We start from the raw sequence: 25371 nt of genomic DNA, 5'->3' as shown, positions 1-25371 counted from the left end.
AAGACATGTTTCTCGTCTAATTCTTATGCCCACCGGAGTTTTCTTAATAGATGTGAGGTGCAAACAATCTTCCCCTCAACACTTCTAAAAGGCAAATAAAGATTGACTTACCACAGCAGCTGGAGATAGGTGAGAAGATCAAACCTCATGTCCCGGGCAGGGATCAAGTTGAATATCGCGCTGGAAAGACGTTGCTCGTTTGTTTGCGAGATCACGGAAGGGCTGTCACCACTTTGTAAGCCCGTTTATCGGTCCAATGGCGGTCTCCAATAATACGGGTGAAGGTCTCTGCGCGTTACTGTCTTTCTTGTTACGCAACACAACAATATTAAATGAAATACATTTTCTCTTATGTATTACCTCGTTTATTCATCTGACTCCATAAATGAAAAGGTTTTTAATGATATCTGAGTATCATTAAAAGTGAGCGAATGTTTGATTATTCCTTTAACTCTTTAATTATACTTTACCCGTTTAGATTAAAGGTGGGGTATGTGAGTTTCTTTTTTGACCATTTTTTCAAAATAACTTGAAATCCTATTCCTAACCCACTTACTGGCTGTAAATTAGAAGCACTGAAATGAAAATTAAGCAATTTAATCATCTGTGGAACGGGCAGGACTCGAAAAACTCCAGCCAATCATTTTCAAGACCATCTAGAATCATTGGACAGAAAATGTGTCAATCAAACGGTCGTACCATGCCCCCCTCCCCCCACCACCCTGGCGCGCGTGTCCCGTTCGTGCGCATACTCAAAGCTTCGTGACCCAGTAACAGGAAGCGATTGTATTTATGTATGGAGAATAGAGCTTTTATAGTGCTAGTGGGGTTGTTCCACATTTCTATGAATCCTGTTTTGAATAGAAGACCGCTGTACAGACGCCAGGGCTGGCGATGTTCTTTTTTTTTTTTACAGTTATGAGAAAATCAGCTCTACACCTTTCAAGAGTGGTATGCGACCCCCTCCTCCTGCTGTGTCAACAATTTGCTCCGAAAAATTGTCTGACAGGTGAATGCACTGTTTGACTAGTGAGTCTAGAACACTGCTAGAACACTGCGCATCTGAGTTTTCGCTCGTGCATGATTGCGCGTCCATGTTTTTTGAATGGGTGGAGTCAGGGCCAGCGTTGGAGGAGAGAAGGTAGGACCTTAGAGTTGTGTATTTTCAAAATCTGCCGGCCGTTTTGCAAATCACATACCCCACCTTTAAGAAACTATGTCGCTTTGAGGTCCTCGCGTGTTTTCTCTACACCGCGGGTCTCACGATCACAAGCGGCCAGTATTGGATCATCAAACAGAGGTAATTGCTATATACCTGAGATCGGTTACGTTCACTTATACACAATCAAAGATACTTCAGTATAGCCCCATGGAATTGCACACACTTGAATGTAACTTAACGTTTTTTTCAGTAGAGGTCACGGCCACTATTACAGATGTAAGTTGACCAACATAACTTCTCTTATAATAGCTTTGGATTGGCCATGCGTGGTTTCCCACGTACACTTATCTGGAGAAACATCAAATTAAAACAGAGGTTAGACACCCGAATTTAGATTGGTCAAGCAGCGTTTGCTGTTCTAAACGGAAATTCCCTTTTTGTCTTTGCAAACTAAGTACACTTGAATCGATGCCAATTATTAGTCGTCACTAATCTGACGCAGACTTGCGGTAACATACAAATCGTTTAATCTGTTTGGGAAACACAATGTCAGAGCCAGTCAGAATAAAATCAAATGTTGACAATTTATTGATCAGGTAACATAATCAATTCATCAATTCCAATTAGACATTGATAAGTCAAAGTTAGACATTTTATCAAAACATAAGAAATTCAAATCGCAATCACCTGAAATAAACTACAAACAGTAAACTGTTTGGGATCGTCTGATTACAGAGAGCCCTGAGCAATGTGTCACCTTTCCTTAAATACCCAAACTTTGGGAGTGGTTAGGTTTGGTAGTCCTGGGGACATACCTCATTAACATACAGGCATGGATGGGACAGACATACAGAATTATACAGCATTTGGCAAAGACCTTTGAAACTTGTGATTTATTAGGTCCTTTGATGCTTACAAAGAATATACCTAATCTGCATACAGCATGTGGTCCCTGTGGGATATTTGGGAGGGACATGTCTCTAATAGAGTGCATGATTCTGTTAAGCTCTAAAATCTTAATGGAGATTTGGTTTTTCTGAAAAGGGAATGAGACCACCTTACCAGTCGCACTGCGACCTCTTGAATGATATCAAACATGTATGAACAGAAAACCTCTTATATTACAGAAAAGGATGTCATTCTAAATTGCCCTTAGGTGAGATAGAGGTCAAAATGGGATTTGCGTTGTATGGTCCTTAGCAAGTAAAGAGTGTTTTCTTGGGTGGAGATGTTCATCTGTGTGAGAGTTTTATGACGTTGGTTCTCGCAGAGTTCTTTGACTTTTATGACCTCTTGATATCAGCCTTACAAACTCAACAAAGGCAAAACAACTCAAATAAATGTTTGCGAGCAGTTTGTGTGACATAGTGAGCGAGCCGCATCGCGGCTAACGCTCGCACCCGATGAGAGTTCGCTTCTTGCGTTTGAACGGACAATTTCATACACCAAAATACATGATATATTGGGGTGTCTGCTATGTCTCAAGTGAACAAACAGTTGATAAAGAAATCGGGTATCAATATATTGAATTATGAATTATTGAAGGGGTCAACATTGATGCCGCTGTGATGTCCTGTTAGATTTTTCTCTATCGAAACAGCGTTAACAGCTTAAACAAAATACTGCATTATTTTTGCCCATACAGATACATTTAATACATCATCACAAACTATGAAAGTCGTACTTTGTACACTTATTGTGTGTACATTTATACACTTAAAATAACAACAAAACCTTGTGCTTTTGTAAAATAAAGAAAATAAACCGTGTGCGCCTTCTCTGTCTAAGCGATTATCTTTCTGAAACACGTCACAAAAACTTACAGAAACGTATAACACAAACATGAAACATATGTCTAAAGAAAGTAGGGATGGGCTGATCGATCCTAACGTATCAAAACTTCCGAGAATGATGTTGTTTTAGGGTTGTCTCTGACAACACGCGATCCGCGAGACGAGATCATTTTTGCTCGCATCTTCACGAAGGTTTGTCGGTTGTATACAATGTTTGCCTGTTTGAACATTCAAGCGATTTTACACTATTCAACTCAACAAATGTAAAAACAACTCAAATACATATTTGCGAGCAATTTGTGTGACACAGCGAGCCGCATCGCGTCTAACGCGCGCACTCCAATGAGAGTTCGCTTTCGCTGCTTCTTGTGTCCGAACGGACAATTTCATACAACAAAGTGTAAAAATACATGATATATTGTCTATTATGTCTCAAGTGAACAAACAGTTGAGAAAGAAATCTGGTATAATTATATTGAATTCTGGCATTATTCCAGGTGACGTCCAGCTATATTTTTCTCTCGAAACAGCGTAAACAACTTAAATAAAACACTGCGTCATTTTTGCCCATACAGAAACATGCAAGACATCATTACGAACTATGAAATGTGTACTTTTATTTGTGTACATTGACAATAACATCAAAACCTTGTGCTTTTGTAAAATAAAGAAAATAATCCGGGTGCGCTGTCTCTGTCTTAGCGATTATTTTTCTGAAACACGTCACAAAATTCAAGTGAACCAAATCAACCATTCACGCAGTCTGTATTTTATCATCTCACACCCATAATCTCTGAAATGAATACAGATGCAACAAGCATGGCACAGAATGAAAATAATGATACTTCTCATTTCTCAAAAGATTAAACTGAACTGTGCTTTGAATATCGTATCATGCGATAAAACCCTCTTAAAGAGACAGTAACAATTTAGACTTCGCCCTGAGCATCGACATCCCAAGTAATTGAAAAGTACAAATGGTATTATTTTAAGTTTTTTTTATTTCTCTCTTACGTTGTAAAATGCCACATTTTTGAATGGCATGTAAAAACAATCACTCAATCTCCATTTATTTCACTGGATCTGTTGCTATTTTAATGATTTAAAAAACAAAGCACTGACCATTTAAAGTGTGAGCTTGTACATTTTGAAATAGCTATAAACAGTCACAGCTATACAGTGTTATTATGTGCCTAGATAGTCTTTCAAATAAAAATAGTTTACCAAAAAAATATATTTCTCTCTTTCTATCCCAGATGTGCATTTCTTTCTTTCGTCTGCTGAACACAAATTAAGCTTTTTAGAAGAATATCTCAGCCCTGTTGGTGCTTTCAATGCACTTGAATGGTGATCAGAACTAAGAAGGTACAAAAATCACATAAATGCAACATAAAATTAACCCATAACACTCCAGTGGTTTAATCCATACTTTCAGAAGTGATATTATAGGTGTGGGTGTGAAAAAGATCAATACTATATATTGTATATATGTAGTATATATAGAATTTTTATTTTTTTTTACTATAAATTGTCCTCCCTGCTCAGGAGGGATGATATGCTTATGTAAATCACAAAAAAAAAAAAAAAAAAAACAGAAAAAGCTGAAGGCTTTTGTTGGCAATTGTTAGTCTATGCATTCCATTTCAAGATCATAGTCCATCAATAGACCAAGGTGATGCAGGCAGAGATCAGGGATGTGAAATGCAGTTCAACCTGAACTGTCCATCATAATAGACTGAAGTGATGTTTGCTTGCACTGGCTGCATTTAGTCATCATCACTCAGCAACATGTAGCAGTGGAGTCCAACACAAAGCAGGAATTGTGCTGGATCCAGCCGGTTCTGGTGACCTCAGGATAGGATTCCCGAGGTTGAGACAGGGAAACAAATAAAATAATATAAGCATAGATGCCATTCAATTTATTGCAGCGTTATAAATCATGATCAATGTTTCTGATTCCGGCAGACTAAACTAAAGCATCCTAATTGTGGGTTGGAGGATAAATTAAGTATGCCTGGCTAAATAGATGAGTCTTTAGTCTAGACGTAAACTGAGGGAATGTGTCTGCATCTCGAACAGTGTTAAGGAGACTATTCCATAGTTTAGGAGCCAAATATGAAAAGGATCTACATCCTTTTGTGGATTTTGATATTCTAGGATCTATTAACAGGCCAGAATTTTGCGATCATAATGAACGTGATGGAATATAGCATGGTAGAAGGTGACTTAAGTACTGTGGAGCTTGATCATTCAAAGCTTTGTACATAGTTAACAGAATTTTAAAATATGGAATTTAACAGGTAGCCAATGCAACGATGATAAAATGGGGCTAATTAGGGATGTAACGATATCAAAATCTCACGGTACGATACAATTTCGATATTGACCTCACGGTACGATATTTATTGCGATATTGTGGAAAAGCACACGGTATTGTTAAATAGCTCACAATAGTGTTTGTGATGATAATAGTGAAAAAATACTGACATTTATTCTGCTTTTGCCAGTCAACAGGCAATTTATTGTTGTATTTATGGATCATGACAACATAAAACACTGATCACATAGTGCTTTTAAAGTGCAAGTTGTAGTCAGGAACATGAACCAATATTTGGTTGCATAACTGATTCTTCTGTGCAATGTTCAAGTTAAGAAGCAACTAGAACAATTGTAAACAATAGGGAATTCCCTTTAAGTGCAAACAAAGATCAAGTTAAGTCAGGTTTATGCATAAGGCAAATAAAAGCAGCCTTTTAAAACTGGTATTTAGGAACATAACTTAAACTTAAATAAAATAGTCAGTCAAAAAGCCTTTTAAAAAACACTGACCTATCATTTAGCTTATGTTCAAGTTTTTCTTTAGAAAGATCAAAAGATCTACATTGCAAGGGAGAAGAAGAGACCTCTGGGCATTTACAATATCCCCTGCTGTTGAAAATACCCTTTCACTGGACACCGAGGTAGCGTGTATACACAGGTAGGTCTTTGCTAATGAAGACAGAATAGGATACCGCCCTGCATTGTCTCTCCACCACTTAAGAGGGCAAGCAGACAGAGAAACTAATGCTTCTTTGCAGTAAGAGTCAATTTCTGCCTGAATTCCACCTGTGACTTGATTACTGCTAAAAGAAGAGCCAAGGAGGTCCTCAAGGGCATGCTTTTTAAGAGGAGGCACAAAGCTTGCGCTGCTGTCGTCCAGATCTGCTGGATGTGGGCTCCTGGGCAGCACATCTTGGTCCTGGTTCATAAATGATAAAAAGACATTATATTAGCATTTTGTTACATTTTATTGTATTTCTCTCAATTTTCTCTATGGCACAGCGTTAACATTTTTTACCTGTTGTTGCATCTGTGATGCTTTGAACTTTATTCTTTCAAAGGCGTCCTCTCTCTCTCCACTGCCTAGATGTTGCAAGGTCAGCGTGGATCCAAAGCACTGCTCTCCTGCATGAACTTTTCATCCTCTCCTTGGTATCTGTCAGTAAGATCCTTCAGAATGGCTGCCTTCATCTGAGCAATGGCATTTGACCCGTGATTATCTGTGGCCATGCTGTGTCATTTGTTTTAGTGGTGAAATGAGAGATATTGTTGGTTGCGACTCATCACAGAGAACAGTTGTGGCCTTTTTTATTGGTAAAAGAATCTTCACAAGATCCTCTGCATTTGCAATGTCAGATGTGTCCAAAGTGTCAATTTCACGTGACTTGTGTCTCAGTTCTCAGTAGGGCTGCAGCAACAGCTTGTTGTTGTTCAAGGTAGCGCTCCACCATGTCCAGAGAGCTATTCCATCTTGTCACTACATCAATAATGAGTTTATGTACAGGGAGATTGAGTAGTTTTTGTTTGGTGGTCAGCACGGCTGTGGCTGTAGAACTGCGGTGAAAAAAACTTGCTACACGTCTGACTCTACCGAGGAGGCGGCTCACTGCGTTGACCTTTAAACCTGCTTGGGAGGCCAGGTTTAGTGTGTGCGCAAAGCACCGTATGTGAGGGGACAGTTCGGCTTCCTTTACTGCTACTCGCATGTTGCTTGCGTTGTCAGTAACAACAGCAATCCTTGTTCCAATCTTGTCCAGCCCCCACTCTTTGACTGCAGATTTAAGGACTTCGGCTATGTTTACGCCAGTGTGTGATTCGCTAAGCTGTCTAGTTTGTAAAACGTAACTCTGCATTTCCCATTCACTCGTCAAAACATGTGCCGTAATAGTGATGTAACTGTGAGTCGCTCTGGAAGTCCACCCATCAGTGGTAATAGCAATGCACTCAGACTGTTTAAGGTTCAACATGACACGTTCTTTTGTCTCACGGTAAAGAGCAGGGAACACAGTTTGACTAAAATGAGCCCACGACGGCATGTGATACTTCGGCTCAAGCTTGGCCACTAATCTTTTAAATCCTTTGCCATCTACTGCAGAAAAGGGACGTAAATCACACGCTATGTATTCCGCGATGTACCTCGTGATTTCTTGAGCCCTTGCGCTGTTGTGTGGCATAGTTGTTGAAAATGCCTCCTTCAGGGTTTTTTGACCGGACAGGACTTGATTTGTGAGAGAATCTGCAAACTTTTCGGGATGATGGGTCGTCAGATGACTTCGCATGTTGCTTGTGTTTCCCGTGTTGTATCGCAGTTTACTGTGGCAGTGCTTGCACATAGTCCATTGTCTGTCCACCACCTTCTCTCCTTTTGCGTTTTTTGACACGGCGAAACCAAAATGTTTCCAGACATCTGATTAAAAAGCTGCAGGGGCTGGCACAATCTCAACTTCGGGGTTGTTGTTTTTATCCTTACAAGTATCGCTGTCGGCCATGCTGGCTTGCTGTGAGCTTGTGTGGACAGCGTGCAATCCTGTTGGCTTAACAACGGTTGTTGTGACGACGCAGCGCAAAGGATCATGCTCTATGTAGTTAACAATGATTTGTTCTGCGGGACTGTGTTTAATCCTCTTGCTTTTTGACGGACACCTGTCCTTTTAATATTGTAACCCAACCACGACGATATCGAGACACGTTTACCACCGCGATAGCGCGATATCGTCAATATCGTTACATCCCTAGGGCTAATATGATCATATTTCTTGGTTCTTTAGCACTCTGGCTGCTGCATTTTGAACCATAAACTGCCTTTATTTATGGACCATTTATTTCTTGCTGGACATCCTCCCAGTAATGCATTAAAATAATCTAGTCTTGAGGTCATGTACGTGTAGCACATGTGTCAGTTGATATGTACTTACTACTAATATTATCCATAGGCCAGTAGGTTCGACTATGGAGGCGTAATTGAAACAACACTGGTTAAATTACCAGTGTTGTTTCAATTAGTCCTCCATAGTCGAACCTACTGGCCTATGGATAACATTAGTAGTAAGTACATATCAATTGACACATGTGCTACACGTACATGACCTCAAGAAAATCTGTATTGAAAATAAATTCAGGAATTGCTGTTTTTAAAAATAAATAAAATAATTGACAATATGTTTCAAACTCTACCCAAAATCACAGTGATATGAAATTTCAATTCACAGTAATTTGGCAGTTTACACCTGACTCAATTTGGGTGCAACTTCTAGGATTTGTAAAATTTCTTACAACACATACAATATTAAACAAACAATGACCTTGTTCACAATTATAAAATTGGACAATTAAACAATCACATTCAGAAATAACTCATTGTAGTGAACACAATGTAAACAGTTCAAATTATTCTGTTAAAGAGATTCAGTTCAACAGATTCACATCAAGAGATTCAGTTCAAGAGATTCAGTTCAAGATTGTTATGAATGGGAAGTCAGGAGAAGGCAGACGGGAGGTGCGGATCCCTTTATTTGGCAAGCATAGACAAATACGCCCACTGAGCAAGCGACGTCTGTGGACATACAAAACAGGTTGATATCTCGTCCGTCCGTCCAGGCCATGATCTGAACGTCCATTGACAGCCAGAATTAGTCGATTAATGACACTGAGAAATTATGTCCCATCAGGCCATAATCTAAACGTCCACAGACAGCCAGAACTCGTTGAGAACAGACGTCAATGTCAATGACGTTTTCGATGTCAATGTACTGGCTATAATCTGGACGTCTGTTGACATCCAGAACTAGTTGATGAATGACGTGAATAAAGATGTCCAATCTGGCCACAATCTGTAGGTCCACTGACAGCCAGAATTAGTCAAGAACAAACGTTCATACTGGCTATAATCTGGACGTCCGTTGACATCTAAAATTAGTCGATAAATGACGTCAATAAAGATGTCCAATCTGGCCACAATCTAAACGTCCACTGACAGCCAGAACTAGTTCAGAAAAGACGTTCATACTGACTATAATCTGGACGTCCGTTGACATCCAGAATTAGTTGATGAATGACGTGAATAAAGATGTCCAATCTGGCCACAATCTAAACGTCCGTTAACATCCAGATTTAGTCAATAAACGACAGAAAATATGTTAAGGCCACAATCGAAACGTCATTTAAACGCTTGTAGAAGAAAACTACAACAAGTTTGCAAGTAAAGCCAAAAAAATATAATAACCATCGTCATTGTCATAACATTACAACCATAGCTACTCCAGAGTCCCTCAGTCCAGACTAATTTCCTAAAGTCTTTCAATCCAGATAAGTGCCAAGTCCTTAAACAGTGTTCTTATAGCTTTTAAGTTTAGCCTCAAAATACATTTTCATTTCATCTTTAAATCAGAGGACTGCATTTAGAAAATTTACATTTGTGAATGTACAGAAAAATAAGAACAGAACAGAATGAACAGAAAAATAAGGTTTATGAAATAAATATCACTTTTCTTTTCACATTCATGAAAACCAAAAATTATATTTCTATATGTAAATTCAAAGTTAGGATTCACATAACATTTGATAAAATCACAAATGTCACACCAAAATGTCACTGTGAAAGAGCAGTTCCAAAATAAATGTAACGTCGTCAGGTTTCTCTGAACAGAAAGAAGGGTAATGTCATTCTTAAGTCTTTTGAGAGAGCACTTATCTGGGTAAAACCTATGAATTAACTTAAAGGTAATTTCTGTAATTGTTTTGGTATTTATGGTAATGTCCAAGATTTTTTCCACGGAATGTCACTTACAGAACCATTCCAATAGGAAATTAGGCTACGGCATAGTCTCCTCCCGAAACAAAATTATTGTTTTTTGATTTAGATGAAGAATGGCATTGTTTACCTACATATGTCTTACACACATCCACTGAGCAAAGAGATGAAAAAGAAAATCCTTTATAAAGCAATTGCATTCAACCTTCTCTACATCATTTAATTATTTTGGTCACCTTGCTCTTTTAAACATTCAGCAGTTCAGTCAGCATGAGGAAAGCAGTGGCAGGATGACTTTACTGATTTTTTGATCTCTGAGAAGTATAGAGGATACAGGCAGGTTGGCACAAATAGACAGATCTATGACATAGTCCCTCAAACTCAAGGCAAGGAAACCAAATAATTGTCAATAAATAGATTTGGGCTATGTGAAACTGAAAACATGCAAGTTATAGCCACATGATTTTTGGGAACTGGGAATATGGCTAGGGACAAAGGCGGTCACACTTCTTCCAGTCGAACTATATTTATTCTAAAGTTTTATATAAAATTATATTTATATTCTAGAAAAAGTGATTCATTTATTGTCTTTTTTTATTCGTCATTGTCTTTTTTTGAGGGTGATGGGTAACTATTTCCGCTTAGGCTATATTGGGCCTTAAGTGCTCTTTGAAGGCCTGGGGTTCCAAAAGAGACACCTTGACCCATTCAGCAACATGGGACCAAGCCCAAATATGTGTGAAATATGTTTAAAATCAATTTCACCCATAAGAATTCCTCCAAATGTCAGCCTTTTTAATTTTAGGTATTTGTCCATTTATTTTATAGCCTACATATTGTTTTGTTGTTATATTATGTGTATGCTGCTTAGTAAAAGTATATTAAAAAACTGATATAAGCATACCATAGATGTTTTTCGGATAATACTGTTTTTTTTCTTTCGTTTGTTTCTTATTAAGTGTGGTGGAAATGGCGGTTATTGGGTACTCCTTCCGGTTTCAAGTAGATTGTGATATCCCTCCCCTGTGAAAAACAGTTCTACCTTTATAGTGATAATAAATAATAGGGACTGTGTGTCAAGTATACATTTTTTTTGAACACATTTTTAAACTTTTAGAACATGATACTGAGATTTTTTTATATTGATCAAACATGCTCGGAATACAAGTTTCTCCAGTTCTGTGGCAGACGGATATGTGACTACAATCCGCGCGAAGCGCAGCATGCTCCGCGAGTCCGCACCAATTAGTCTACGTCTCGTCGTGTACGCTGTCTCGTGTTGCACTTGACGTCCCCATCAAGGACTTTGTAAGTTGTAATATTGGTAATACTAATAGTGAGTGATTCCCGAAATGTTATCATAAAGTTTTTTTCGTTAGTCCCAGTTGGTTTTTTTGGCTAAATGGTGCTAAAAGATATACTGTATATTGTATTTTTTATGAAAATGGCTAAATATGTAGTTGTAAGACAAAGCCACCTGTGAGATGTCATATGCACTTTTATTTAAACGGACTGTCATTAAAATAAAATGCAGACGTTTACCTCCCTGTGTTTTATTCCTACGTTGAATAAAAAAAGCCTTATCTCTTGTTTCTAACAACAATAACAGAAGGATTAAGAAAGGGAGAAGGAGAGACAGACAAGTTTATGATACAAAAACGGTCTTTCATCGGAAAGCCGATTGTTACTGTACAGTTAGTCTATATCTACGACGTTCCACTTCCGGTATTGCTCAGATATTCCACCAGATTTCACTCTTTTCGGCCAGATGTCTGTTACCTTTCTTTAAAATGAATTTAAGCTCCGGTCGTTTTATGTAAACTGCTCCTCAGATCTCTGCAGGGTAAATCCAGACAGCTAGCTAGACTATCTGTCCAATCTGAGTTTTCTGTTGCACGACTAAAACAACTTTTGAAAGTGCACGTTCCACCAAAAGAAATTCCTTCCCGAGGTTATTTTGCAGCGGCACCGTGGCTTTGCCTGGTGCTTAGCGCCGCCCAAGACGATTGTGATTGGTTTAGAGAAGTGGCAATAAACCACGTTTTTCTCCAATCCCAGAATCCCGCGTCGAAAACGCGTGCATGCTAGAAATAGAACCGACACTCATTTTTCATGCAATGATATGTTGATGTTTGAAAGTCTCTAGGTTTTGACCTAAATGGAGATATAAATGTAATAAAAAATAAAGAAATTATTTTCATATATTGCACCTGTAAATACAGAACAAAATATTCTGTAGCCTATTTTGCCGTCAATACTTCCGAAGTTATCTTCAAATCAAATCAGTATGTATTTATGTTTAACATGAAATGTACTACTGCTTGAGTGCAGTAAATCAATTGGAAACATACGTGTGAATAGACAAGACTAGCAGCAGCAGCGCTGCGTCAGACACGTTTTTGGTGTGCAAAGACATAGAAAACGCCACGCAACCGCCACACAATAGAAACGCCAGGCTCATGCGACGCAGCCAGTGTGTAGCCAGCCTAACGCCGGTTTCACACTGCACGCATTAGCAGCGCGTAAGCAGTGCAGGAGCAGTGCGTACGGTGAGCGGAAGCAGGACACGCACGTTTTGCTTTCATACTGGCAGCGTTTGACGCGCGCGGCGTGTTTACAGACAAAGTAGGCTATGGGTAAGTTGCCATTGCTTTATTTCGTTTTCAAATACATTTATATTATATTATTATAATAATATTAATATAATATTATATAACTTTTGGTTCATCTTTGTTTTTGTTGACCGTGTAGAGCAAGTTGTTGATAGAAGGAAGGCCATTGCGCTGTATTTGCTATTACGAAGACTACGGAAAAGATGCGGACTTTGGGTTCACTCCATGAACCGACGAAGGAGAGAATATGGCGCATATTACCATCTTGTCGCCGAACTCCGACTCGACCATGCCGGCTGTGACACCGCGTGCTTTTGTTTATGATTGTCAGCATGATATCAGCATGGCATCCTTATGACAAATATATATATATATATATATAAGTTATGTGTATATACATTTATACATTAAATTACTCTAACTTAAACTAAACTGGCAGTATAAATTATTTAAACTTGTTTTTGTAGTTTGGGCAACAAGTTTGTTTTTGGACATTTGTTTTCTTTTTAAATTGATGGTCATTTGATTGACTGTTTAAAACACAATAGATATCATCAATGCGCTTTTGGTAACTGCTGTGTATTTTTGCCATGATCAATGCATTGTCACTTTAATTCAGCATAAGCCGTGCGGCAAAAATAGACAGGACGCCGAAACGATCGCGGCACTGCTGCTCCTGCTACGCGCTGCCGCGCCGCCTCTGCGTGCGATGTGAATGCTCTAATCTGTTAACATGGGCGCCGAGAAAAATACGCGCTGCTAACGCGTGCAGTGTGAAACCGGCATCAGGCTGACGCTGGCTAATTTATGCAGTCCTATGACCATCTCAGCCAAGCAAGTCTGATGTATGTAGAGATCTGTATGGTTATATTGTATAGTGTTGTTTTCAGGCAAAGGTAAAAATAGTATGGCTGTGCATAATGCCATGATGCTCTATCAAAATCGCTGGGGTTTTTTTTGTCATTTATTTTGAATTCCTGCAGAAAAAAGTTGAGACAATTCAACTTCTAGGAGAAATGCAGCCTGCAGTCACCATGCATGGATAATCATGTTACCAGCGTGCGTGCGTGTGTATGTGGAATAATTGCATATTATTTTTGTCTTGGATTAGGCTCTTCACCAATCAGCTGATGACCCTATTCAATATGAAGGGGAAGGGCAAGAAAGATAAAATTAGAATTGAAGACAAGAAATTGTTTTCAGCAATAAAAGGTAAGCTTCATATTATAGTAACTTTAAAAAAAAAGTGTGTATATATGTATATGTGTTTGTGTGGAATGCTTAATATCAGGCTTGATGTAATTTGACTTGATTTGTGATTTGATAACTAGGCTAGTTCATTTAATTGATTCGAGTACTCAAATTTTCATCTATGTATACTATGTATCTCTGCTGCAAGCTAGACCACAACAGTGGCGTTTGTATATTTATTTTACATGTGGATTTTTTTGCTTTGATTGTAGCTGCTGTCATGAAATGGGACCCAGCTGGAACAGAGGCCCAAATAAAGTCTGCTGCATCTGATCATATGAAACATGCCCCCGGGAGAGTCGGGGGTGGTGGCTATAAATAATATATTGTGCACCTTTTGTGCCACATTTTGTTAATTGTTTACATTTTATAGCACTTTTATTTATAACTTTACTGTTCTGGCTTTTAAGTTTTATTATGTTATTGTGTTAATTTATACTTTACTGTTCTGGTTTTAAGTTTGGCTAAAATTTGTAATAAAAATATATTTTGAGATTTAAATAATTTATTTCTTGGAGTGATCAGTTTGGTTTACAGGAAAATGTTAAGCAGTTTATTACAATTATATTGATAAGATATAAAAATGCAAGACCAGTATATACACTACACATTTATTCAATATTATCAATATTCTTTAAAATCTAATTTAGGTCTATGGTCTGCGTGTCTGCAGTTTCATGACACGACAACCATTAACAATGAGTACCTGGGTTTTTCTCAGTGAGAACTAACTCACTGCCATTGTTTTAAAGTAAACATTTTTTAAAGTTGGATCCTTGCAAATATGCACAGATGGGATTTCCATGTCAGTATGGGTCTTTAACAGTCTTCTTTGACATTTCTACTACAGAAAACACGTCTAATTACAACTTTTATTCTGGCTGCCTTTAGATGTCTTAACAATTACGTCTGTAGCACGTCATTAATTGACGTCTAAACAATGTCCTGAAAAGACGTATAAAAACCTTTCATTCTGGCTCCTGTGAGGACGTCTTCTGGATGTCTAACAATTACGTATGTAGCACGTCTTTAATTGACGTCTATACAATGTCCAGAAAAGACGTATAAAAACCTTTCATTCTGGCTCCTGTGAGGACGTCTTCTGGATGTCTAACAATTACGTCTTTTAGACGTGTTCTAGACGACTTTTTGCTCGCTGGGCGGGAACAAATGAAAAGTTCACGATGGGAAAAAACAAACTCAAACACAAAATAACATACAGCAGAACATAGGTTAATAAAACATCCACGAAGGGTAAGGTTTCCTCGAACGAACACGAATAGCAAGAGTAGGCAAACATGGGCAGGAACATGAAACGACAACGGAGAGGGGAAACAACAGGGTTTAAATAGACAGACACGAAGATGACAAAATAACAAACAGGTGCGGACAATAACACAGTGTAGGCAGTGATGAGGGCCGGGAAACATGGGAAATGTAGTTTCTTACAAGGACAGTGAAACACGGGGTGGACAACAAGGAAAACGTAACATGGAACGTGATAAGTGACCTGTGAAACAGAAAACACGGGGCAGACAACAAGGGATCGTAACAATGATATTCACTGCGAGGAAAAAAACTCTTTTGAGCGGTCCCTCAAAATCAAAGCTCGGTTCCGTTTAAAGGACACAATTACTAGCAGGTAATTAGAACTTTCCTACCCAACTCCTTGGGTGTTTGTTGGAACTTAATTCTCACAGAAGTCAATGCTCATCATCTCACTGGGGAATGGCTCGCCATCTTGCTTCATCAAGCTGAAACGAACGCAGTTGCAGCATAGAAGAAAAAAAAACCACGACTTGTATATATAACAGGCAGTTCTTTTAGTTCACAACACATTAAATTCACCGCTTCTGGTTTAACAGCAGTACATTGTAACACTTGTTACCCTGTTTAACATTTAACAGGTGCATTTCAGTCCTAATTCGACGGCTTAATTAACATTACACTACTTAATTAAACAAACTTCTCATTCATCACCATCATCATCAAAATATGAACATTTTGGAACTCAAACACTATCTTTCAAGGATTACATCTTTTTTAACCTTGTAAAACAACAGAACTTATCAGCATTACATTCTGACAAAGAAATAAATTTTCATTCTCTCCCAATTGAATACATCAGTACACATTTGACCACATTTATGGAACTTTACACATTACAAAATGCGTACTCACCAAATCCAAAGAAAATAGAACATAAATTATGTATTTTTATCTGATGCTGTTAACTTTTGATCAAAGTTACGGGGCTGCTCGTCTCACCAGTCTTACAGAGAAAAGAAAAATGGCTTTCTCTATCCAGCAACTAGTGTGCTGGGGCGGTACTTCCAATTTAGAGCTCACATAATTGGACAACAATAGCGATGTCAATCATTATACCGACATGCATTTTATTTAGATTTTCTTATTTTCCATACACTCTTAACTCTTTTCTGGTTAGTTTATTTTAACAAACTTATTAATTATTTCCTTTTCATAATTAGTTTGCTTAATTATACAGGGTTACATAAGCATGAATTAGTTTTTCGGCATTAACAACAGAGAGCATGCACCGTAATTTAGCAATATTTCTTAGGTGGAAGAATGCTGTTCTTCAAACATTGGTAATTTGATTTTCAAAGGACAGATTGGTATCAAATATAACACCTTCATTGATACACTCTGCTAATTTGGAGAATTGTGAAATCTCATCAGGTTTTGAAGAAATATAAAGTTGTGTATCGTCGGCATAGCAGTGAAAACTTATTCCACGATTGCTGATAATATCTCCCAGGGGAAGTATATAAAAGGAGAAAAAAAGAGGCCCTAAAACTGATCCCTGTGGCATTCCGCATTTTACTTTTGTTTGGTTTGACAATTCCTCATTTACATAGACAAAGTGGTAGCGGTCTGCTAAAAATGACCTAAACCATGCTAATGCAACTCCACAATGCCAACATAATTCTCTAGCCTATTCAAGAGAATGTCTTGATCTATCATGCTATGACAGAAGATTGCATAATTCCAATTTTATTTCTGATTATTTAAATTTTATCTGTAAAGAAATTCATGAAATCATTACTCTTGTGCTGTGTCGTAATATCTAGTTCTGTTGAGGCTTCATTCCTAACCAATTTAGCCACAGTACTGAATTGTACAGCACAGTACTAGGTACACAGTACCTAGGATTGTTGTGGTTATTTTCTATGAGTTTACTAAAATATGCTGACCTGGCAGCTTTTAGTGCCTGTCTGTAGCTACAGACACTATTCTTCCATGCACCACAAAATACTTCTAATTTTGTATTTTTCCACATGCGCTCCATTTTCCAAGCTGCTCTCTTGAGAGCATGAGTGTGATCATTGTACCATGGTGCAGAGCTTAGCCAGCACTTGTAAATTTGATTTGATGTCAGACGCTCTGGCAACCGAAATGCAATTAGCAATAGTGGCTGGAATCGCCAATAACAAGGGCTCTTTCAACATGATTCTCAGTGGGTGCATCACAGAGTGGGGAGAATCGATTGGAAACCCTAACAGGAACGGGAGAGTGGTGTCTCTTTGCTGAGCAAGTATGCCGCCGAGACATCACCCAAATACCCTGCTGCATGGGCTATACACCCGGAACCAAAGTGTGTATGTTGCTTTCTGTACTATTTGCATCCAAAACAGTATCTTCTGGCTTCTCTTTCTCACTGAACTCCACTAGCATTCGGATTTGAGTCTCTAACTCATTAACCTTCTCCGTCAGCCTGACAAATTCCTTAAAATGATCATATGTGAATCCCTCACTGCTAACGGAGGAGGCTTTTGTAAACATGCGACATGCAATGCAGGAAGAAATAAATTGAGCGGATGCCATGACTTATTGCAACTTGTTTGTTGTTGTTGGTTGTTCCTGAACGGTGAGGGTTTGAGATTGATGTGAATCCCTCACGCAATTGTTTGTTGCTGTTGGTTTTTCTTGATAAGCGGTGCTTTATCGATGTAATAATCTGTGTAACGCAGAGGAGAAAAACGGGTGCGCGCTGAAAAATGCACGCAGTTTAATCGCGATAAAAATAAAACGCGGATGCAGGTGGAATATGCGCGCAGTTGAATCGCTATAAGAGAATAATTCGAGGGAAAACACGATGTGTGCTTAAAAATGGCAGATGTTAAGGATTAAAGGCTGAAAACAGATATATAAGCGATGCTAAAATACCAGCAGGCTACAAACATACACACGTGCCGTCAGCAACAGGAAGTCCAGTAACGTCAGTGACTTGTCACCAGTGGTTGGCAGTTCCAACCCCAATTCCGAAACAATTGCGAACAAAACAAACAAGAATCAAATTTTGGGCCATAAATCTTGTACCATAAGGGCTAGAAACAAATTCTTGCTTCCTCTGATTCCTTGTGTCATCCCGAAGAGTTTTACCCCCTGCCAGAATTTTGCTCAGCCCCTTCGCTTTCCTGCTAAAAAATCGAATTGAACTCGTCCTAGGCCATTTGCCCGTTTGAAACAAACAAGTGCAGAATGATTTGTAGTGGATGTGTCCATTTTACTAAAACTGTTATGTTTTGAACGGGTTGAGATATTACCACCAAATGTATTTTTACTTTTCATCATCAAACGGTATGCCAAAACGTAGTGGGTGTGGCCACATTTATTACAATGGTTATAACTTTTGAACAGATTGAGATATTATCACCAAATTAGATACTTATGTATCTGGTCATTCTGAGGATATACACAAAAAGTGGAAACCTCTGCTTCTTGTTGGACCTATAATAATTACAAATTAAAAAATATTTCTAACTACTAATTGGCCTGTATCTTTTAAACTTAACAAAATTTAAAACACATTGACAGATAACATTCTGAGATAGCCCCTGACTGCACAAACCCACTGTTTGCTGAACAAACATGTATGGTTTTATTCGATTTCATAAATGTAATGTGTCTTAAACGATGTATTTGGTGTATTATGCACACCAGTAAGCAGTTTCATATAAGTTATTAATGTACAAAAACACAAAAGCTGTGTACACAAATAATATATTTATTACACAGTAGTTTCAGTTCTATGAAATTGTTGCACATTACAGTTTAAAAACAACAATCCACACAGTTTTATAAGTTAGAGAGCCACATATATCTATTATAGACATATGTATTTGTATATAATGTTAATAGTTCTTAAAAAAAGTGCTTATATTAAACTTGTACATAATAGTTTTAATTTGTATCTTGTTATACTGTATGTATCCGTTTATTATCTGTGTTACGTTCCTGTGTTGTCTGCCCTCTGTTCTCTGTTTCACTATCACGTTGATTTCACGTTTCCTTGTTGTCCGCTCCGTGTTTTCCTTTTCACCCGTCACCGATCCCGCTCCATGTCACGTTTTCCCTGTTGTCCGCCCTGAGTCTCACTGTCCGTGTGTTAAACTACATTTCCCACAATTCCCGGCCTCCCCCACTGCCTGCACTCATCATTGTTTTCACCTGTGTCTCGTTCAGTCTCCACTTTGTCTGTGTATTTAAACCTTGGTTCTTTGTTTACTTTCTGTCGGTCGTTGTTTGGTAATGTTTGTTAATGGAGGTATGTTGTTAGCCTGGTATGTGTTCCCTGCCTGAGTTCTCTGTTTGTGTTCATCGTGTTTAGTTTTCAGTTTTATGTTTTATTTCCCCATTGAGGGTTGTTCCTTTGTGTTTACTTGTTTGTTTATTTAATAAATTCTTAACTGCATTTGGATCCGCATCTCCTCGTCTGCCTCTCTGCTCAAGCGTTACAGAACGACTGACCCAACAATGGATCCAGCGGTTCTCGGGCAAGCTGCCGCCTCCTGGACCTGAAGCAAGGAAGCCGCCCGGTGGAGGATCACATTAGGGACTTCCTGTACCTGGTGGGCGCCACCGACTTTCCTGACTCCTCCCTGGTGGTGTTTTTCCAGGCTAGCCTGACCGGTTCACTCCAAGAGCGGTTGCCCACGACGACGCGTGGCTGGACGCTCGGCGAGTTCATGGAGGAGACACTTCTGGTATGCGGCTCGCTGCTTACTGTGGGTTTGGTTGAGGATCCTGCCTCTACTCCCACGGCGGTGACCCTCCAGTCGTCCTTGGCTCGTCCTCTTCCACCTGCCCCACCGGTCAGCGAGCTCGCCCCACGCCTGTCGTCGATCCGTGAGCCAGCAAGGTCAACTCGTCCGCCCAGAGGAGGAAAAGAAGACGGGTTTCCCCTCCCGGCCCACGCCTGCCCGGTCTGCGAGCCAGAGCCTACGCCTGCCCGGTCTGCGAGCCAGAGCCTCGCCTGTCACCGTGAGCGAGCCAGAGCCTCGCCTGTCACCGTGAGCGAGCCAGAGCCTCGCCTGTCACCGTGGCGAGCCAGAGCCTCGCCTGTCACCGTGGCGAGCCAGAGCCTACGCCTGTCACCGTGAGCGAGCCAGAGCCTACGCCTGTCACCGTGAGCGAGCCAGAGCCTACGCCTGTCACCGTGAGCGAGCCAGAGCCTACGCCTGTCACGGTGAGCGAGCCTGCGCCCACGCCAGCCACGGCCAGTGAGCCTGAGGCCACGCTGACCAGGAACAGTGTCCCAGCTTCGCCAGTCGCATCAGCCCGGAGGAAGAGGAGAAGGGGAAAGGTCTCTGCTCTCCAGCCTCCGCCTGCCGCAGCCCCATGCCCTAAACCCCTCTTGGCTCTGCTCTCAGCGCCCAGCGAACCCAAACTGGCGCATACCACGGTAACCCAGCCAGTGCCTGTCGCCTCAGAGGTCAGTGAGCCAGCGCCTGTAGCCTCGACCGTCCCTGAGCCAGCGCCTGTAGCCTCGACCATCCCTGAGCCAGCGCCTGTAGCCTCGACCGTCCCTGAGCCAGCGCCTGAAGCCTCGACCGTCCCAGAGCCAGTGCCTGAAGCCTCGACCGTCCAAGAGCCAGCGCCAGTGCCCGTGACCGTCCAAGAGCCAGCGCCAGTGGCCGTGACCGTCCAAGAGCCAGCGCCAGTAGCCAGGACCGTCCTAGAGCCAGCGCCTCTCGAGCCTTCGAGGGCTCCTCCTCCCAAGTCTTCCAGAGCTCCGCCTTCCGAGTTACCCGAGCTTTCCAGAGCTCCGCCTTCCGAGCTTTCCAGAGCTCCGCCTTCCGAGCTTTCCAGAGCTCCGCCTTCCGGGCTTTCCAGAGCCCCGCCTTCCGAGTTTCCCGAGCTTTCCAGAGCTCCGCCTTCCGAGTTACCCGACCTTTCCAGAGCTCCGCCTTCCGAGTTACCCGAGCTTTCCAGAGCTCCACCTTCCGAGTTACCCAAGCTTTCCAGAGCTCCGCCTTCCGAGCTTTCTAGAGCTCCGCCTTCCGGGCTTTCCAGAGCCCCGCCTTCCGAGCTTCCTGAGCTTTCCAGGGCTCCGCCCCTCAAGCCTCTCGAGCCTTCCAGGGCTCCGCCCCTCAAGCCTCTCGAGCCTTCCAGGGCTCCGCCCCTCAAGCCTCTCGAGCCTTCCAGGGCTCCGCCCCTCAAGCCTCTCGAACCTGCCAGGGCTCCACCTCCCAGGCCTCTCGAGCCACCCAGGGCTCCGCCTCTCGAGCCTTCCAGGGCTTCACCTCTCGAGCCTTCCAGGGCTCCGCCCCTCAAGCCTCTCGAGCCTTCCAGGGCTCCGCCCCCCGAGCCTCCTACGGCTCTGTTCCCAGAGCCTTCTAGGGCTCCGCCTCCAGAAGCTCCCGAGCCTCCCACGGCTCCGCCTCCTGAGCCTCCTTCAGCTCAGCCTCCAGAGCCCCCTACGGCTCTGCCCCCAGAGACTCCAGAGCCTCCTACGGCTCCACCTCCAGAGCCTCCCACGGCTCTGCCTCCTGAGCCTTCTACGGCTCTGCCTCCCGAGCCTCCTATGGCTCTGCCTCTCGAGCCACCCGAGCCTCCGACGGCTCCGCCTCCAGAGCCTCCTGAGCCTCCTACGGCTCCGCCCTCAGAGCCTCCCAAGCCTCCTACGGCTCTGCCTCCCGAGCCTCCTACGGCTCTGCCTCCCGAGCCTCCTATGGCTCCGCCTCCAGAGACCCCAGAACCTTCCAGGTCTCCGCTCCTAAAGCCTCCTACGGCGCCGCCTACCTCGGATCCGCCTCCTGAGCCTCCCTCAGCTCCGCCTTCTGAGCCTTCTAAGCCATCACCTCCCTCGGCTTCGCCTCCCTCGCCTCCCTCGCCTCCGCCTCAGAGGTCCTCCTTGGCTCCGCCGGCCTCCCCAGTGGCCACTCCTCCTCCCAGGCCCCCTGAACCGGCCCTTGCCCCACGGCCATCTCCTAGGCCACCAAAACCGGCCTCTGTCCTGTGGCCCCCTCCCAGGTCCCCTAAACCGGCCCTTGGCCCACGGCCCCCTCCTAGGCCCCCTGAACCGGCCCTTGCCTTATGGCCAGCCCCCGGGCCATCTAAACCTGTCCCTGCCCGGTCAATACCACCCCGGCCTCCTAAACCTGTCCCCTTGTGCCCCCGTGGACTGCCTAATTGCCCCTTGTGCCCCCGTGGTCTGTCTCCGTGTCCCTTGTGCCTTCTTGGTCTCTCTCTGTGCCCCTTGTGCTCCCTTTTCTCTGTCTGTGTTCCCCCGGGTCTACCCCCTCACTCCCCGGATCTTTTGTTTTTGTTCTTCTGTGTAGGTTTTCTTTTGGCTTTAGGACCATCTGGAATCCGGTCCTTTTAGGGGGGGTTATGTTACGTTCCTGTGTTGTCTGGCCTCTGTTCTCTGTTTCACTATCACGTTGATTTCACATTTCCTTGTTGTCCGCTCCGTGTTTTCCTTTTCACCCGTCACCGATCCCGCTCCATGTCACGTTTTCCCTGTTGTCCGCCCTGAGTCTCACTGTCCGTGTTAAACTACATTTCCCACAATTCCCGGCCTCCCCCACTGCCTGCACTCATCATTGTTTTCACCTGTGTCTCGTTCAGTCTCCACTTTGTCTGTGTATTTAAACCTTGGTTCTTTGTTTACTCTCTGTCGGTCGTTGTTTGGTAATGTTTGTTAATGGAGGTATGTTGTTAGCCTGGTATGTGTTCCCTGCCTGAGTTCTCTGTTCATCGTGTTTAGTTTTCAGTTTTATGTTTTATTTCCCCATTGAGGGTTGTTCCTTTGTGTTTACTTGTTTGTTTATTTAATAAATTCTTAACTGCATTTGGATCCGCATCTCCTCGTCTGCCTCTCTGCTCAAGCGTTACAATCTGCTTGTTCATCAGATTAATATCTATTTATTTTTATACCGTTTTGATATATATTTTGATTTACTCTCCCACTAGGCAATATCAGTTTACATTTTCAAACATTCCTTTTTTGCCATTAATTGTAATAAAGCATCAAAAAGAAGTACTACAGCAGACAATATGCCCACTTAGACATCTAATATCACCATCATCGACTCAGTCTGGGATTACATGATGACACAGAAACAAAAGAGCCAGACTAAATCCATACTAAATCCAACTGTGGCAAGTTCTCCAAGATGCTTGAAACAGTCTACCTGCAAACTATATATTACTGTGAAAAATTTTAGTCACTTCAGGATGTTTTCAAAATAAATACCATAAATAGTTTTTATTTATCAATTAACTTCTATTGGAATCAATCAATATTTTCTTTGACCATCCGTTAAAGCAACTTTTGTCCTAATTACACTTGATCACAGTTTTTAAAGTAGTTTAGAGGTAAACATTTTTATTTTGTAAACTTTGATTTTTACTTCACTACATTCCAAAGCATGATATCTTACTTTTGCTGCACTATATAACATAAAAACGTATCATTCCTCTTTATTTTCCATTTAAGAAATCCATGCCCACATGGCCAGATTAGCTCAACAAATAAAGATGCTAATTACCACCCCTGCTTAACAAACCATGTGATAATGCAGGATGAAGGATTGACGATCTCAGAAACGGAGGTAACTGAAATTCATCCTCCGCCACCCAGATTGAGGAGACTCACAAGGACTTAGAGCGCATTACAAATTGGGCATTCCAAATTGGGAAGAAAAAGGGGAGAAAAAAAAATCTGTACCTGCTACAGATCCTGATTCATGAATAAACCAATTATTTTTAATAAACCTGTTCAGTCACACGGCACGATTCATTCCCAAATAGCACTATGCCACATTTCCCAAAAACATCATAATCACAAGTAAATCAAACAAACCACTGCCACCAATAGTCTCTATCATCAACTTGTTTATAAGAAATGCAGCCCTTTAGCCGATTGCATCTCTTCTTAATCAACAATTCACAAATTCAATAATCTCTTTTAAGTAAACAACTCATTAAATGGTTTATATCTCTCAAAATTATCACATTTCCAAGAAATACACAAAAAGTAACTACACCAATATAGCAACTGAGTTTTGGCCAAATCTGGCTGACATTTGGCACTTCTGGTTTAGTTTTGTCATTGGGTTTGTAACACCATTGTGTGAAACAGCGTTCAGCTATATTCTTGCATGACTGATCAGCCATGAGAAACAAAGCAGCAAAAATACTTACATGATGCAGAAAAAAGAAACACATTTGGCTGATTTCTTCTTATATGCTTCTTATTCTTCTTTTGATTATATTGGCCACTTACTCAGTAGTATTACCACGATCCACCAAACCAATGCCAAATGATTTTATGGAGTCTCATTATCAAAAGTTAACTTTTGACTCAAGATGGCTACGGTATGTGAAAACATTGGAAAAAGGAGTGGCCAATTTTACATAAATGCTATGACTCTTGAAGGAAATGATTTTTGACTATAGTCAAACTGTAGTCTAGAAAAAGCAGTTTAATTCTACATGCATACATTTTAGGTTAACAATTTTGTGTCAGTAAAAAAATATATTTCTACAACAGCTAGTTCTGGTCCACCAACCTAATTTTTTTACTGACAAAAAATTGTTAACCTATGTTATGTATATGTATGCATGTAGTAAAATGAAAATGTATTTGTTTTATTAAACTCAAAAATATGACAACATCACTGTATCAGCCTCAATACAGTAAACATTGCAGGTAACCACTTTTTACAGTGTATGTAAAATCACAACTTGTCTTTATCATCTTTTAATTGTGGATAAAGATGTGTGGAGAATATCTGCCATCTGTAGTACTGTAAAACTGCAAGACCTCAGAAATGACAGCTGACTGAGTAATGGCATAAGATGGTGCACCTTGTGATCCACTACTAATCATTGGTGGTTGATAACCAGATCCATCTGAAGAAATATTATTATGCCATGCTTTGTTTTAGACTATAAGTAGCAAAGTAAACTAAACAACTATTCCATGAACTGGATGATTTTTGAACAATATTATGATTGTCTCAATAATTACTATTCAGAACAACCTCAACAAGAAAAGCATTTTATTTTTAATCTTTGAATGAGTTTCATTTCAGTGTGATGTCATTTCCCTTCATGTGTTCTCCTGTCTAAATTCCAAACCATCTAAATAAACTCTGTTATCCCATGGATTATTTCATCTGCAGTCTGAGCATTTATATTGCCCACTCGAGACTCCTATGAATGGTTTTAATT

At 41.0% G+C, this 25371-nt stretch overlaps 1 long non-coding RNA gene across 1 annotated transcript; it reads left to right on the top strand.

The window, feature by feature from the left end:
• Positions 1 to 1208: 1208 nt before the first annotated feature.
• LOC127662119 (uncharacterized) lies at positions 1209 to 14375 on the top strand. Its single transcript, XR_007972855.1, has 3 exons — positions 1209 to 1300; positions 13748 to 13848; positions 14100 to 14375. It is a non-coding gene; the product is annotated as an uncharacterized LOC127662119 (long non-coding RNA).
• Positions 14376 to 25371: the final 10996 nt, after the last annotated feature.

Source organism: Xyrauchen texanus, chromosome 22 (genome assembly GCF_025860055.1).
Source record: "Xyrauchen texanus isolate HMW12.3.18 chromosome 22, RBS_HiC_50CHRs, whole genome shotgun sequence".
NCBI lineage: Eukaryota > Metazoa > Chordata > Actinopteri > Cypriniformes > Catostomidae > Xyrauchen > Xyrauchen texanus.
The sequence above is the reverse complement of the archived record's forward strand: the minus strand, read 5'-3'. Positions and strand labels throughout refer to the sequence as shown.